Source organism: Dermacentor andersoni, chromosome 2 (genome assembly GCF_023375885.2).
Source record: "Dermacentor andersoni chromosome 2, qqDerAnde1_hic_scaffold, whole genome shotgun sequence".
In the NCBI taxonomy this organism is placed as follows: domain Eukaryota; kingdom Metazoa; phylum Arthropoda; class Arachnida; order Ixodida; family Ixodidae; genus Dermacentor; species Dermacentor andersoni.
Window position 1 is genome coordinate 242,279,075 of NC_092815.1, and position 18,170 is coordinate 242,297,244.

Below are 18,170 nucleotides of genomic sequence, written 5' to 3' on the forward strand. Positions count from 1 at the left end.
TGCCACTTAGCGGAATCGGCGAAGCTCCATAGCTCGGCCACGAAACGGCTCGAGTGCCCGCTCTTGTCGTTTACTATGTTACTCTGTGGCTGGAAGGATGGAATGCCCGCTCGAGTGCCCGCTCTTGTCGTTTACTATGTTACTCTGTGGCTGGAAGGATGGAATGGAATGGAAAACTTTATTGACTCTTTTATGGTTTTAGCGGGTCGAGGCCGAAGTCTTCATTCTTGAAGCTTGGGTCCTCTTCAGCCATGGATGGGCCCTTAGTCCAGGGCTCCACTGAGCCGGGCCGCCTCGCACGCTGGACGGATAACCTTTCTCTGTTGTTGTGCTGTTACGCGATGTTGAGCGCGCGCACGGTGGAGCAACTCCGAGCGAACAAGTAGAACGCTCGCTACCCGTTCCTTTGAACTGTGGCTGCCTGTTGTCTTAGAAGCAAAACGGCGTGTTCTTTGCTCAGCGTGCGTGAGTGATACATCGCCATGTTCGGGGCGGGCCTCCTACAGTTGCAGCAGAAGATTACGCTAAGTGTGGTTCTCTATTGTGGCAAGAGTAGAACGGGCATTCTACTCTCTCTCTGAAGGGCAGAGTGAAAAAGCGCATTTCACTCTCTCCTTGATGGAGTGAACAATGCATTTCATTCCACTCAACATTTTGCGAGAGTAAAACAACGCCTTAAAGAGTAAATCGGCCGCTTCACTCATGCGATACCCTCCCTAGTTTTTAGAGTGTAATTGAATTCTAGGCGCCGCCCAAGGTAGGGCGACGCCTCTTGCTTGTCCTGGCCACTGACCAGTCAACGCTCCTTGCGCACAAGTGTTCCTAGGAGGCTGACCTTCCCTACAGGCCTGGCTGCGTGAATTTCTTGGCATTCTGACGCACGGCTTTAGGATGCCATAACGTTGTGAACTCGTATAGGGGAGTGTTGGGAGGTTTTGGACAGCTGGAAGAACGGGGCAGCTCGTGTATCTCTCCTGCAGTTAGTTCAGACACGTTCACCGACTACTTACGAGACGGCGCTTGCATACCGAGGGCCTGGCTGTAATGGCGGAAGTCTACCACGGAAGGAGCTTTCTGTGACTAGAAATCGCTTCTTTCCCGTGTCAAAAGTATCTGCTGTCTCAATTACACCTCTCTAAGATTTAAACCCCATCGCGGAGGCTCTTACCAATTTGTCTCTGAAAACACACATTAGCGTCGTACTTCAAGCAATTACAAGTTTAGTTTTTGAATAACCGACGTAGCTTGGCTAATAATGTTCGCTGAAGACGTTGGGACCAATGCGTTAGAGATGTCCCATTCCTCCCAAGTTATGTCCCACTCCATTGTAAGGGAGGGGTGGAATGGGACACATTTTACCTCTTAGAACTATATTTGTAGAACTGTGTCAGGAGTGGTAGCAACCAGTGCTCCTCAGAATTCGTGCAGCGTGTTACAACGTGAACTATAATCCATCAAACACTTTTTGCGTTCAAAACAAACAAAACCAAAAATACATTTTTGAAAAGTGTCCCATTCCTTCCGGCTGTCCCCGAGAGGCACCTTCTCCTCTTTTCATCATGATTCATCAGCCCTTTTCCTCCCCGTCAATTTCCCCCGGTGTAGAGTAGCAAGCCAGAGCGAGCTATAGCTCAGGCCGGTCTCCCTGCCTTTCTTTAAATAAATTTGCCTCTCTCTCTTTCTCTCTCTCTCTCTCTCTCTCTCCCGATACAATTTTCTGGGTCGTCTCCAGGCATGTGCTGTAGCAGATATATGCGTCACCCTGTTACACGCTATGATGCGAGTGTCCCGCCACCATTGACGCAAACGGCACTGCGTCTCTTCTTGAAGATGGTATCACGGTCAAATTGCATGGGCCGTTGCACGCAGTTCCAGCCGCACAGTCGGCTTTGACATGTCCTGCTATGCAGAATTTTACGTAATGAATTACGCGTGTTAATATTAAAATAAATTAAATTATGGGGTTTTACGTCCCAAAACCACTTTCTGATTATGAGGCACGCCGTAGAGGAGGACTCCGGAAATTTCGACCGCCTGGGGTTCTTTAACGTGCACCTAAATACAAGTACACGGGTGTTTTCGCATTTCGCCCCCATCGAAATGCCACCATAGCCACTGAGCAACCACGGCGGGTGCGTGTTAATATTGCCGCCACGAACTTGGTGACATTCAAGTTGCGCGCCCTTTGTATACGACACTGTGCACGCCGTACCGTGAGGTTGTTCAGCAACAACATCTTCATGGCACGGGCAGCCAGTTGGACCCGGCTCGCATGCGCTACGTGCCCGAGGTGTCACGCGCGGAGAAAGAGGAAGATGGTTCGAGGCCAGTTTTGAGAACGCGACTGCCGGGGATTTCTTCACGACCGCAGTGACTTTTACTTATGGACACAAGTTCGCCCTTAAAAAATATCGTTGTTTTATTAATAATACATCGTTACATTTCTGGTGGAGGTGCGGGGTATGAGTCGAAGCACCACGAATGAAAGTCAGCGTAGCCCCGACAACCAGCGAGTCCATCTCGGGGAACTGACACCTGCACACCAGCGGACCAGCCGCCGTCTTCGAGGTGACTCGCCCGAATTTGGCCCTCTTCTCTTCATACCAAGAGAAACTCGGAGAACGGACGCCGCCACAATGACTACCCAGGTAACACCGGCACAGCTTGTCGTAAGCCAACCTCGCAAGCCGCCAACATTCCATAGTGACTCGTTCGAAGATGTGGAAGATTGGTTGGAACTGTTCGAGAGAGTGGCGAGCTTTAATGAATGGAATGAGAGACAGAAGCTCCGTAACGTATATCTCGCTTTGGAGGACTTCGCAAAAACGTGGTATGAAAACCACGAACCCTCTTTGTCCTCTTGGGAGGAATTTCGACGACAACTGCTAGCAACGTACGCCAGCGCGGATCGTAAAGAAAAGGCGGAAATTGCACTTCAAGCCAGAAACCAGCTCACAAACGAGCACGTGGCGGTGTACATCGAGGACATGTGCCGCCTGTTCAAGCGTGCTGATTCAACCATGAGTGATGATAAAAAAGCTGCGTCATCTCATGCGTGGAGTAAAGCAGGAACTCTTCGCAGTTCTCGTCTGCAACCCACCGCGCGCGGTCGCCGACTTCAGATGTGAAGCAACGACCATCGAAAAGACGCTGGAACAGCGGGCTTGGCAATACAACCGTGAGGCAAGCTGCGCACCTGCCCATGTCTTCCCTGGAGGCCTGCCAAACGACCTGGAAGCCCTGCGGGAGCTCGTCCGGTCAGTGATCAGGAAAGAGCTCCACAAGTTGCAGGCACCTGAGGCTCCAACTGCACTATATATCGTCGACGTTGTCCGGGATGAACTGAGGAACGTCATACGGGATCCAGAGCGTGAGCCACAGCCGACGCGGCGCACCCCAACGTACGCCGACGTACTCAGGCAACCCGAGGTAAACAGTAGTGGAGCAGTGTCGACGACCGTTCCCTACCCGCCGACAGTACGCAGTGCTCCTCGTATACTAGAACCACCAGCTGCCTATCAGCCTTCAGCACGTAGCGTACCTCGTTTTTTGGAACAAAGGCCCCGGAAAAGTGACGTCTGGCGTGACCACGAGTGCAGCTAGGCCTCTGTGTTTTCATGCCGGAGAAGCGGGTCACCTGTATAGGTTCTGCCCGTACCATCAAGCTCGATTAACGAGTTTTCCCTTAAGTGCACCATGCCCCCGAAACGGTGAACGGCCAGCAGAGAACGAAGAATACTTGTCCACGCGCCAAAGCCCCACTGCTCCTCGCCAACACCAACCACGGTCACCGTCGCCCATGCGCTACCGATCGCCTAGCCCACGCGCGTCTTCACGATTGCCTAGGAGTCGTTGACCAAGCCCACACCACGAAAACTGAAGCAAGCGAGCTTTGAAGGTGAGGCCGCTGGTAACCAGAGTTACGAAGATCCTCCAACGCGGTTCCAGTGCGATGACGAGATAATTCCAGTAAGCAGGTGCAGGAACGAAACGATTACATCAGACTTGCGGTTGATAATAGGTGGATGCGAGCTGAATGCCTTAGTCGACACCGGCACTGATTATTCGGTAATAAGCTTCAAAATGGTGAAACACCTGAAAAAAGTTGTGACACAGTGGACTGGAGCGCAGATACGCACGGCAGGCGGTCATCTTATTACGCCCCTTGGCCGATGCACCGCAAGACTTGTGATAAAAGGCTTCACTTACGTTTATGACTTTATTCTACTGCCAGAATGTTCACGGGAACTTATATTGCGAATTGATTTTCCACAAGCCAACGGCGCCATAATTAACCTACGTAGGTCCAGTGTGTCTTTCTCGACAGAACAAGCTATACCTGTAGAAGCATCGGGGGAGCGACGTCTTGCTGCGCTGCGCGTCGTTGATGATGATGTAACTCTGCCGCCACGCTGCAGTGTAATGGCTCTTGTTTAGAATGAAACATTTTACGACCGTGAAGGCATAGCGGATGGAAACATAGAGCTCCTCTTCAACAAAGGTATTCGCGTGGCTCGGGGGCTTGTTCACTTAAGCGATGGCAGTGCAAATGTCGCACTTACGATTTTCGGAAGTGAATTCGAACACATCGCAAAAGGAACAGCTATTGCCTATTTACACGTGTTCTGTGTAGCAAGCGAATTATTCAACCTAACGACAACGTCAACTGCCCTGCCAGGGCCCTGCAGTGTCGACAGATCACTTACCGTCAACCCGAGACTCGCGGAAGCCTAAAAGAAACAGATATATGCCCATATGCCCTGATCAAGGATTTTTCCGACTGCTTCTCCACTTCCTCGAACGTATGGCGCACGTCTGTTGCAAAGGACAGAATTATAACAGAGGACACCACCAGACCGGTATGCCAGCACCCGTATCGAGTTTCACCAAAAGAAAGGGAGATCATCAAGAAGCAAGTAGCGGAGATGCTTTCTGATGACGTTATTCAGCCTTCCAGCAGTCCATGGGCGTCTCTCATAGTGCTCGTTAAGAAAAAAAGATAACACACTTCAATTCTGCGTCGACTACCGTTAACTGAACAGTGTAACTAAGCGGGATGTGTACCCCCTTCCGCGTATCGAAGATACGTTAGATCGGCTCCGATGTGCAAGATTGTTCTCCTCCCGGGATCTCAAGAGTGGATATTGGAAAATAGAGGTGGATGAACGGGAGCGTGAAAACACAGCATTCGTAACCCCTGATGGCCTCTACGAATTTAAAGCACTTCCATTCGGCCTCTGTTCCGCACCCGCAACGTTCCAGCAAATGATGGACTCTGTGCTCGCAGGATTCAAATGGCAGTCATGCTTAGTGTATTTGGATCATGTGGTCGTATTTTCCACCACATTTGTCCAACATCTAGAGTGCCTGCATCATCATCATCATCATCAGCCTGATTACGCCCACTGCAGGGCAAAGGCCTCTCCCATACTTCTCCAACTACCCCGGTCATGTACTAATTGTGGCCATGTTGACCCTCCAAACTTCCTAATCTCATCTGCCCACCTAACTTTCTGTCGCCCCCTGCTACGCTTCCCTTCCCTCGGAATCCAGTCCGTAACCCTTAATGACCATCGGTTATCTTCCCTCCTCATTACATGTCCTGCCCATGCCCATTTCTTTTTCTTGATTTCAACTAAGATGTCATTAACGCGCGTTTGTTTCCTCACCCAATCTGCTCTTTTCTTATCCCTTAACGTTACACCTATCATTCTTCTTTCCATAGCTCGTTGCGTCGTCCTCAATTTAAGTAGAACCCTTTTCGTAAGCCTCCAGGTTTCTGCCCCGTACGTGAGTACTGGTAAGACACAGCTGTTATACACTTTTCTCTTGAGGGATAATGGCAACCTGCTGTTCATGATCTGCGAATGCCTGCCAAACGCACCCCAGCCCATTCTTATTCTTCTGATTATTTCACTCTCATGATCTGGATCAGCAGTCACTACCTGTCCTAAGTAGATGTATTCTCTTACCACTTCCAGTGCCTCGCTACCTATCGTAAACTGCTGTTCCCTTCCGAGACTGTTAAACATTACTTTAGTTTTCTGCAGATTCATTTTTAGTCCCACCCTTCTGCTCTGCCTCTCCAGATCAGTGAGCATGCATTGCAGTTGGTCCCCTGAGTTACTAAGCAAGGCAATATCATCAGCGAAGCGCAAGTTACTAAGGTATTCTCCATTTACTCTTATCCCCAATTCTTCCCAATCCAGGTCTCTGAATACCTCCTGTAAACACGCTGTGAATAGGATTGGAGAGATCGTATCTCCCTGCCTGACGCCTTTCTTTATTGGGATTTTGTTGCTTTCTTTATGGAGGAGTACAGTGGCTGTGGAGCCGCTATAGATATCTTTCAGTATTTTTACATACGGCTCGTCTACACCCTGATTCCGCAATGCCTCCATGACTGCTGAGGTTTCGACTGAATCAAACGCTTTCTCGTAATCAATGAAAGCTATATATAATGGTTGGTTATATTCCCCACATTTCTCTATCACCTGATTGATAGTGTGAATATGATCTATTGTTGAGTAGCCTTTACGGAATCCTGCCTGGTCCTTTGGTTGACGGAAGTCTAAGGTGTTCCGGATTCTATTTGCAATTACCTTAGTAAATACTTTGTAGGCAACGGACAGTAAGCTGATTGGTCTATAATTTTTCAAGTCTTTGGCGTCGCCTTTCTTATGGATTAGGATTATGTTAGCGTTCTTCCAAGATTCCGGTACGCTCGAGGTCTTGAGGCATTGTGTATACAGGGTGGCCAGTTTTTCTAGAACAATCTGCCCACCATCCTTCAGCAAATCTGCTGTTACCTGATCCTCCCCAGCTGCCTTCCCCCTTTGCATAGCTCCCAAGGCTTTCTTTACTTCTTCCGGCGTTACTTCTGGGATATCGAATTCCTCTAGATTATTCTCTCTTCCATTATCATCGTGGGTACCACTCGTACTGTATAAATCTCTATAGAACTCCTCAGCGACTTGAACTATCTCATCCATATTAGTAATGATATTGCCGGCTTTGTCTCTTAACGCATACATCTGATTCTTGCCAATTCCTAGTTTCTTCTTCACTGCTTTTAGGCTTCCTCCGTTCCTGAGAGCTTGTTCAATTCTATCCATGTTATACTTCCTTATGTCCGCTGTCTTACGCTTGTTGATTAACTTCGAAAGTTCTGCCAGTTCTATTCTAGCTGTAGGGTTAGAGGCTTTCATACATTGGCGTTTCTTGATCAGATCTTTCGTCTCCTGCGATAGCTTACTGGTATCCTGTCTAACGGAGTTACCACCGACTTCTATTGCACACTCCTTAATGATGCCCACAAGATTGTCGTTCATTGCTTCAACACTAAGGTCCTCTTCGTGACTTAAAGCCGAATACCTGTTCTGTAGCTTGATCTGGAATTCCTCTATTTTCCCTCTTAGCGCTAACTCATTGATCGGCTTCTTATGTACCAGTTTCCTCCGTTCCCTCCTCAGGTCTAGGCTAATTCGAGTTCTTACCATCCTGTGGTCACTGCAGCGCACCTTACCAAGCACGTCCACATCTTGTATGATGCCAGGGTTAGCGCAGAGTATGAAATCTATTTCATTTCTAGTATCGCCGTTCGGGCTCCTCCATGTCCACTTTCGGTTATTCCGCTTGCGGAAGAAGGTATTCATTATCCTCATATTATTCTGTTCTGCAAACTCTACTAATAACTCCCCCCTGCTATTCCTAGTGCCTATGCCATATTCCCCCACTGCCTTGTCTCCAGCATGCTTCTTGCCTACCTTGGCATTGAAATCGCCCATCAGTATAGTGTATTTTGTTTTCACTCTACCCATCGCCGATTCCATGTCTTCATAGAAGCTTTCGACTTCCTGGTCATCATGACTGGATGTAGGGGCGTAGACCTGTAGAACCTTCATTTTGTACCTCTTATTAGGTTTCACAACAAGACATGCCACCCTCTCGTTAATGCTATAGAGTTCCTGTATGTTACCAGCTATATTCTTATTAATCAGGAATCCGACTCCTAGTTCTCGTCTTTCCGCTAAGCCCCGGTAGCACAGGACGTGCCCGCTCCTTAACACTGTATATGCTTCTTTTGGCCTCCTAACTTCACTGAGCCCTATTATATCCCATTTACTGCCCTCTAATTCTTCCAATAGCACTGCTAGACTCGCCTCACTAGATAATGTTCTTGCGTTAAACGTTGCCAGGTTCATATTCCAATGGCGGCCTGTCCGGAGCCAGGGATTCTTAGCACCCTCTGCAGCGTCGCAGGTCTGACCGCCGCCGTGGTCAGTTGCTTCGCAGCTGCTGGGGACTGAGGGCCGGGGTTTGATTGTTGTGTTCATATAGGAGGTTGTGGCCAAGTACTGCACCAGGGTGGCCAATCCTGCTCTGGTGAGGGAGTGCGTTACCGGTTCTGGTCACCGGCATCAGGCCACACTCCAGGCCTGTTTATGCAATTTTATGAACACGCGGATTTTTTTTTTTTTTAATCCGGTGGAAAATTGCGCGGCACCGGGATTCGAACCACGGACCTCTTGCACGCGAGGCGGGTGTTCTACCTCTACGCCACCGCTGCACCTGCGAGTGCCTGCGACTAGTAATAAAAGCTATTCGAGCAGCAGACTGGACAATTAAGCCAGAAAAATGTCAATTCGGCTTCGATGAACTTCGGTTTCTCGGAAACTTCATCAGTGCTGAAGGCGTGCTGCCAGATCCCGAAAAGACAGCAGCTGTTGCGAGGTTCCCGACACCCACAGACAAAAAGTCAGTGCGATGTTTCTTGGGTTTATGCGCATACTACAGAAGATTTGTGGAAAACTTTTCAAAGATTGCTGAGCCCCTTACAATACTGACAAGAGAAGATCAACCTTTCATGTGGAAAAGCGAGCAACAAGACGCCTTTGACGAGTTAAGGGAACGCCTGCAAGGTTCTCCAATCCTTGCCCATTTTGATGAGACAGCCGACACTGAAGTTCATACCGATGCGAGTAACGTCGGCTTCGGTGCGATACTAGTGCAGTGGAATAACGGCCAGGAGAAAGTAATTGCTTATGGCAGTCGTAAGCTCTCGAAAGCAGAGGCAAACTACTCCGCAACCGAGAAAGAGTGTTTTGCAGTCATTTGGGCAATATGTAAATTTCGGCCCTACCTATATGGTAGACCATTCAGAGCTGTCAGTGATCACCATTCGCTTTGCTGGCTGGCGAATCTCAAGGATCCATCCGGCCGACAAGCAAGATGGAGCCTTAGACTTCAAGAGTGTGATATTACTGTCGTATACCCATCCGGGAGGAAACACAGCTATGCCGACTGCTTGTCACGCGCACCAGTCGAGACAACTGTCAGAAGAAGAGGATTTCCCGTTCCTCGGTATTGTTGTCGCGTCACAAGTTGCTCAACAACAGCGAGATGACTCGGAATTGCTTCCACTTATACAGCGCCTGGAGGGACTCGACGTTGAACTCTCGCGTAATTTCTCTAGAGGGCTATTCTCGTTCTGTCTGCGAGGAAGTGTCCTCTACAAGAGAAACTTCGAGAACAGCGAGACAAAGTTTTTACTTGTCGTACCCACATCTATGCGAGAAGAAATTTTGCATGCATGTCACGATGAACCGACGTCTGGACACATGGGCGTGAGCCGTACAGTCGCCAGGATTCGTCTGAAATACTACTGGCCCAAGTTATTAGCATCAGTGCAGCACTATGTCAAGTCTTGTCGCGAGTGTCAAAGGCGCAAGACTCTATCCGTAAAACCGGCAGGCCTTGTCCAGCCAATAGAGCCACCAAAAGCCCCATTCCAACAAGTCGGTATGGACCTCCTTGGACCCTTCCCAACATCATCTTTCGGCAAAAAGAGGATAGCTGTGGCCACGGACTAACTGAGCCGTTACGCAGAAATTGGTTCCCTGTACAGTGCAACGGCTGTCGAAGTTGCAAAATTCTTTGTCCACAATATCGAGCTCAGGCATGGCGCTCCCGGAGTTGTTATTACCGATCGTGGAATGGCGTTTACTGCGGACCTAATGAAAGGCTTAATGCAAATGACACATACCGATCATAGGGGAACTACGGCGTACCGCGCTCATACAGATGGTTTAACTGAACGCCTCAACAGAACACTGAATGACATGCTTTCGATGTATGTCGACGTTGAACATAGGTTGCGAGACAAAATTTTGCCGTACACCACCTTCGCATATAATACGGCCGTTCAAGAAAAAACACGAGTCGCCCCGTTTGAACTTGTATTCGGCCGAGCTTTGGATGCTATGTTGCCGTTAGATGAAGAAAACAATAACTCATCTGACCTAGACGATTTCTTGCAACGAGCCGAGAGGGCACGACAGATGGCAAGGTACCGGATACGCCGCCAACAACGCATCGACTCCAGCCGGTACAACCAGCGCCGTAGTGAAGCTCAATATCAGCCCGATGACAAGGTGTGGGTATGGACCTCAGTGCGACGCCGTGGACTGTCTGAAAAGCTTCTGTGCTGATACTTCGGCCCTTACGAAATACTTCTTCGTATAAGCGACGTCACTTACGAAGTGAAATCCGCTGGACACGAGAGCCCAAGACGGCGCAACTCCACGGAAGTTGTGCATGCTGTCCGCATGAAACCCTACCAGGATAGGTCACGAACACAAAAAAAAAAGTGAGAGCCCACAGGAACCCATACTTCCTCTCACGCATCGGACCGATGCGGTAAGGAGGGGGATATTGCCTCGACAAACTTAGTGACATTCAAGTTGCTCGCCCTTTGTATTGGACACTGTGCCCGCCGTACCGTGGTGTTGCTCAGCAACAAGAGGCAGCGATCTTCGTGGCACGGGCAGCAAGTTGGACCCGGCTCGCATGGAGAAAGAGAAAGACGGTTCGAGGCCAGTTTTGAGAACGCGACTGCCGGGGATTTCTTCACGACCGCAGTGACTTTTAATTGTGGGCACAAGTTCGCCCTTAATAAATATCGTTGTTTTATTAACATCGTTACAATATTTATTTATGTAATTATATTAACAACTTGTGATCATTTAGTAATGCAATGAAGGTGGCTACGTACGTCCACGTCGTGTCCTTCACTTAATATCATCAGTGTAAAACTAAGCGCAATATAACCATGCACTTCTGATGAGTTACATTTCAGGTAATAATGTACTCGATCGATTACCTTTTACGCAGTAAGGTCCTGTGTAGTTCAATTACTTCTCTAAAAAATTAATTGCATACAGTCAGCTACATTATTCACGACAGAAGCTCTAACAGGCGTCGCAGCTTTTTTTTACTTGAATTTGGCGGCAACTACATTAGAATTCCCGCAGTGAAGCCGTGTTTCGATATTAGCGGTTTCCGTGTTCACAGAGGCTAACCCGGCGTGCTGTTGCCTCTTCTTAATGCGGGTGTAGCTCCTTGTTTTGCTGGAAGTACAATCCACGTCTCAAGATGGTTTCACCTTTGTGTTCAGCACGAGCGCCACACCGTCAAAACGCTCGTGTTCAGCGGGTTTACATTCTGCGTCCTTCATTTTCATTCCATAGTTGTTAAGTTCTGTTTGCAGGTTTCCCCTTCGGGTGGTAGCACATTGCGACAACGGCCTTCCTTCTAGTATCCACGCTGAGCGAGCTGTCACAGGGGCTGACTCCCGCCTCAACTGCCCCCCCCCCCCGCCCCACACACAGTCTTCACACGAAACAGCGAGCAGATGACTGTTGAAAATTTCGAAAGGTAATTGTTAAAGAGGATAAACGACGTGTGCAGGGCTGCAAGAGGCGCAGTAAGATAGCCGGGCCAGCTCGTTTTATTTAACGTTTATCTGTAATGGTAATCACAGTTGGCACGAATGAAATGTAAAAGTAGACGAATAGATTTTTCTAATTGCTCGACTACTATCGTGGGATAGGTTTTATCTTTGTAATCAGTTATACTTTTAATTAAGTTATTGTATATATGAACAGTTCCTCTTATTCTGTAGCGTGTAGAAGTTTGCTGCTATGTCACAGTAGGCGGTCAACCAATGAAAATTCTAGCTTAACCTGTTGTCCAGTGTGGATAATCAGTCAGTGTCACTGACTTGGTAGTCTTCCATACATGGGCACGTCAGGCTTTGTAGAGCCGCCGGAGAATCGCTGTATAGCATCCATCGCAGTTTGGCCGACACAAGATATAAGAGGAGGCTCCTCACAATGAAGCTAGCACAAGCTGTGGTAGGGGCACCATGACTGAGCTTTGCTTTGATTGTGGTCATCATTACCGGGATACGATACAGGCATGACCGATTTATCAGCGTAATTGCAACAGCGAGCGCGGTATACGCTATAGACTAACCGTGGTGCAAAGTATGTGGAAGCTGGCCCAAACATGTCAGCATTGGACATGCCCACTGCTGACAAACATGTCAGCAGTGGGCATGTCAGCGGGCCACCGGTCAACACCATGTCAAACCCGTTCCTGCTTTTTGCGCAGATTGTACTCAGCTTGACTGGTCCGGCACGCATACCCGATGGATCAACACGTGTCACCACTGCCAGACTTTACGGAGTCTGCGCGCAAGACTGCTGCATTACGTCGACGCTTGGATGGCACCGCCCCCAAGTTCCACGGCCACCATCTATATAAGAAGCTCGTTGTACGCTGATCACTTCAGTGGGCATGTCAGCGGGCCACCGGTCAACACCATGTCAAACCCGTTCCTGCTTTTTGCGCAGATTGTACTCAGCTTGACTGGTCCGGCACGCATACCCGATGGATCAACACGTGTCACCACTGCCAGACTTTACGGAGTCTGCGCGCAAGACTGCTGCATTACGTCGACGCTTGGATGGCACCGCCCCCAAGTTCCACGGCCACCATCTATATAAGAAGCTCGTTGTACGCTGATCACTTCAGTGGGCATGTCAGCGGGCCACCGGTCAACACCATGTCAAACCCGTTCCTGCTTTTTGCGCAGATTGTACTCAGCTTGACTGGTCCGGCACGCATACCCGATGGATCAACACGTGTCACCACTGCCAGACTTTACGGAGTCTGCGCGCCAAGACTGCTGCATTACGTCGACGCTTGGACAGCACCGCCCCCAAGTTCCACGGCCACCACCTATATAAGAAGCTCGTCGTACGCTGATCACTTCAGTGGGCATGCCAGCGGGCCACCGGTCAACACCATGTCAAACCCGTTCCTGCTTTTTGCGCAGGTCAGTAATAATTCTTCCACAGTAAAAACTAGCAACCGTTGCCTGGTCCTGCTGGCGTGCCCCAAAAGTGCCTGTGCGGTGTACCTGTATGTACAGGATATTTTGGTTTCATTACTGATGCTATGTGGTGATGTTGAGGTTAATCCCGGGCCGAACACTGAGGAGCTGCTACTGCAACTTCTGGGTGGTCAGAAGAGTATGCAGGAAAGACTGGACGCAATCGAGGCAAAGCTTAAGCAGGTGGAGGAATCAGCAGCAATAGTAAAGGAGGTAGGCACGAGGATCACTGATATGGAAAGAAGAATTAAAACTCTGGGAAGAAAATTAGTCGACATTGACGACAGGAGTAGGAGAAACAACCTAATTGTGTTTGGCATTCCTGAGCGCCGCGACGAAACGTCTGCGTCACTTATGGAAGATGTGGTTGATGGCTTGTTTAAAACTACACTAGGCGTACAGGTACCTTCCGTAGAAAGGATACATAGAATTGGCAGGAAGAAAGCAGATAAACCAAGACCAGTCATTCTTAAGCTTATTGATCACCGTGAAAAAGTGAACGTTCTTCAAAACTGTTTCAAGCTAAAAAAAGAAAAGAACATATCTGTTGGTGAAGATTTCTCGGCAGCCACGAGGCAAGTAAGAAAATACTTCTGGGACAATATGGCTGATATTAGAAGGCAGGGAGGAAAGGTCAAGTTGATATACGACAAAGTTCGTATTGATAATGAAATGTTTCAATGGGACAGTACCCAAATGAAAATAGTGCCCATCGCTGCACGTTCACTCGCGCCTCAGATGACATGACCCGACTCTCCTGTTAAAAGCACATTTTGTTGTCTCAACGTGAACGCGCGTAGTGTAATTAACAAAACAGCAGATCTGGAAAGTACTGTTATGGTCCATAGCCCACAGATCATAATTGTTACTGAAACTTGGTTACATCGAGGTATCGACGATGTCGAAATCACTCCAGCAGGGTATGGAATTTACCGTAACGACAGAGATTCCCGAGGTGGTGGCGTAGCCGTACTTTTTAAGGAGTGCTTGAATGTGTCCAGACTACCTGACCCTTTTGGAATGGAAAGCATTGTTGTAAAGGTTGTTCTTGAAGATTTCCATCTTCTAATTGCGGGATTTTATCGCCCTCCAAATTGCAGCCCAGCATTTTTTGAAAACCTGAATGAATTTCTATGTGAATATAGGAACCAATCTTGTAGCATTTTGTTGGCAGGTGATTTTAACGTTTCAGATGTCGATTGGGACAATGAGTTCCCAAATGCGCGTTCTCCTACTGCGGAGCCCTTTGTTGACATAGTTCTGCTACACAATTTAACGCAGTTAGTGAAACTGCCTACTCGTGTTCACGGTGGAAGTGCGTCAACGTTAGATTTATTCCTCGTAAATGACAAAATTATTCGCATGAATCCGAGTGTGCACATTTTTGAAGGGATTTCAGACCACAAAATAGTGTTCTTTGTCATGGAATTGAAGAAAGTTTCAAAACTGCAACAGACGGAGACCTTTGTACTCGATTTTTCTCGCGCCAGTGATGTGGATGTACTCGATGCATTGGACAATTCATTCTCTTCCTTTGTTTCGCAATATGAATGCAATGGCATATCCGTTGATATGTTATGGCTACAATTCAAAGATTTAGTGATGCACTGCACAAAATGTTTCATTCCACACAAAAAGGTTGTAAAACGTACTTGCAAGCCATGGATGACTAAAGAAATAGCCAGTGCAGGCCGTAAAGTAAAAAAAAGCAAGGAAACGGCTTCTACAACGACCTTCACCTGAGGGCGCACACCAGTTATCTGAACTGCAACTGCTTCTCAAGAATGCTATGAAAAAAAGTAAAGACCATTATCGGAGTGTACGTTTAAAAGAGTTTCTTGCTGCGTGGCCGGCAAAATTTTGGCGTCACTTGTCGCCAAAGAAGCAATCAGTTTCAAACCTTTTCATAAATGGCACTGCTGTAACGGATCGAAGGGACGTAGCGAATGCACTAAACGTTTACTTCTGTTCCGTGTTCACCAGGGATGATGACGTAATTCCACAATTCAATGCTTTTGACGGAATTCCAGCAATAAATAATCTATCTATTAGTGAAGAGGGTGTACTGACACTTCTGCTCAATCTAGATATCAGAAAGTCGCCGGGAATTGACGGCATTCCTGCTACTTTTCTCGTCCGTTACGCTGAATGGTGCGCAAAGTACTTATCCTTGATATTTGATAAATCATTGTCCTGTGCTGAACTTCCGAACGATTGGAAACATGCTAAAATCACACCGATACACAAAACCAGCGACCTATCTCTTGTCTCTTCCTACAGGCCTATTTCCTAATTATGTACATGTGCGAAGGTACTCGAGCACATTATCTTCGCGCATATTTCCACTTTTGCTGAGGAAAACTGCATTATTGATAGCCGATAGCATGGTTTCCGTCGCAAACATTCCACGGTAACGCAGTTACTAGAGATTGTCCATGACCTCGCAGCAGCGTTAGATAGGGGCAGTCAAATAGACATGATATTTCTGGATTTTGAGAAAGCTTTTGATAGAGTGTGCCACCAAAAACTGCTTTTGAAACTTAAACCTATTATGAAAAATGATACATTGCTCGCATGGATAGCGGCATACTTATCATTCAGGTATCAAACAGTATATATTGATGGAATCGGTTCGGACCCTGCCCCTGTAGAGTCCGGTGTTCCTCAGGGCTCCATCCTGGGACCATTACTTTTCTTGGTATTTATAAATGATATTGCAGCCAATATATCAATTAAAATACGTCTGTTTGCCGATGATTGTATACTTTACCATGAGATTTTGTGCAACGACGATCAGGAATTATTAAATATGTCTCTACGTAAAATTCAAGCCTGGTGCTCAACTTGGCAAATGTGCATTAATTATAAAAGAACAGTACCTATGACTGTGACACGTAAAGTTAATCCTTTGAAGTTCCGCTACACAATCAATAACAACGCCTTGTCTCAGGTTACAAAATACGAATACTTAGGAGTCATAATTACATCACGTTTGAAATGGAATGACCACATAACGTACACCGTAAATAAGGCAATGAAACAACTTGGATATTTAAGAAGAACCCTTAGTAAATCCTCCACAGAAATTAGACTGCTCGCGTACAAAACTTTCATTAGATCAATTCTGGAATATGCAGCAATTGTTTGGGATCCACACACAAAGTGCAATATTACCAAACTTGAAAATGTCCAACGCAAATGCGTCAGGTTCATATATAATTGTTATAGTTGGAAAAAATCTCCATCAGCCCTTTTGCAAAGAGCCAAATTAGAGACCCTACAGGTAAGACGACACCAGGAAAAACTAAAAATGTTCTACTTAATTTACCATAACCAACTTGGAATAAATAAAAATGCATATTTTCATTCAATTACCCAGCGACACACCCGTTCTTTCCATTCAAAGAAGGTGAGCGAGTTCTTGTGCAGAACAAATATGTTCAATGCCTCATTTTTCCCGAGCGCAATTCGCACATGGAATAACCTACCTGCCAATGTGGTTGAGTGTTCGACGGTGTCTTCTTTCTTAAGTGCATTCCACAATAGCTAACGATAGTTCACATTGTCGTGGCATATTGTTTGTACTCCGCTTTGTATAGCTTATGTGGTTTCTTCTCATGCCGTACTTGCTCGACCAAATGTACATTGTATTCCTACATGCTGTATTGTTATGTACCCCACTCCTGCTTAAAGCCTGACATCCAGGCTGGCAGTATGAAATAAATAAAATAAATTTCTCTTGATCCAGGTATAGTGGTGGAAATGTACCACGGAGACAATTTTGAGGGCGAAACGGGAGCGGCACAATTTCACTGATTTTGCAGAGAAAACAAACTCTGCCACTCTGAAGCCCAAAAAGCAGAAGGTGGATAGTCACGTTGTCTTGCTAGTACAAAATAGGATGTGCGAAATATGACTATAGTACAGGCCTTTCTATTTGTCCACGTAAATTGTCCTTTGGATAACGCCCGGCTTTCTAAATACAAAAAAGCTTTTCAGCAGGTGCCCGCATACCTAATCAGAGAACTTCGCATTTAATTCCTTCTCCGAAACGCACTATGAGAATATAGGTCTCCTTATTGTACTTCTCTTATGGCGAACACACCTTGATGTCGCACCGCGTGTAATAGCCATGCTTTTCAGTCCCTCTTTCCTTAGGCAGCGCAGCGTGGTGTGCGATTTTCGTCCTGCAATTATTGAGATGTAAACACCTTATATTCTTTCTTGTAGTCCGCACCATCTTAGCTTTGACTGGCGTGGGCTGATCGCCTTTGCCGGCGCTGTAGGGCACTCACTGCAAAAGAAGACGTCAAAGAAGGGAGAGTACTGATTTTCTGTCTTATCTATCTATCCGTCGTTATATTTTCGTCCTCACTTCATAATTTTCATGCCATTCTATTTATGACCTTGTCGTCATACCACCTTCATCATCCTAGAGACGTCAATCCTTATGCGCCATTCCATTGTTGTCACTGCGTCATTGTTATACAGTCGTCGTCATGCCTTCACACTCATACCTGACCTTGGCAAGCGAGTGACATAACAAAGTAAACCGATGCCAGAGAACGTGTATGGCGGATATAGACGAAGCAGTGTTTAGCGGAGAATTATCACTCCATATTCATATTCTAAGTGAAGCTGTCGTCAGCAATACGCTGTGCCCTACATCGTCTGAATGCTAGTCCCATTAGCGTTGAGTGTCATCAAGAGATAGGTTCTGTCGGAATTTTTCGCTGCCGTTCGGTCTCGCGTTTGTGCGGTATGCTAAATGCTGTAGGCTACGTTCAACTCCACTTAAATTCTTATATCAGCATAAGATTGATTTCCACTTAAGTTCTTATCTCAGCATAAGAACTTTCGGGGTTAAATCACTAGTACAAATAGTTAATCGTAGCGATTATGGAACCTGATTTGTATCAATAAATATTATTTT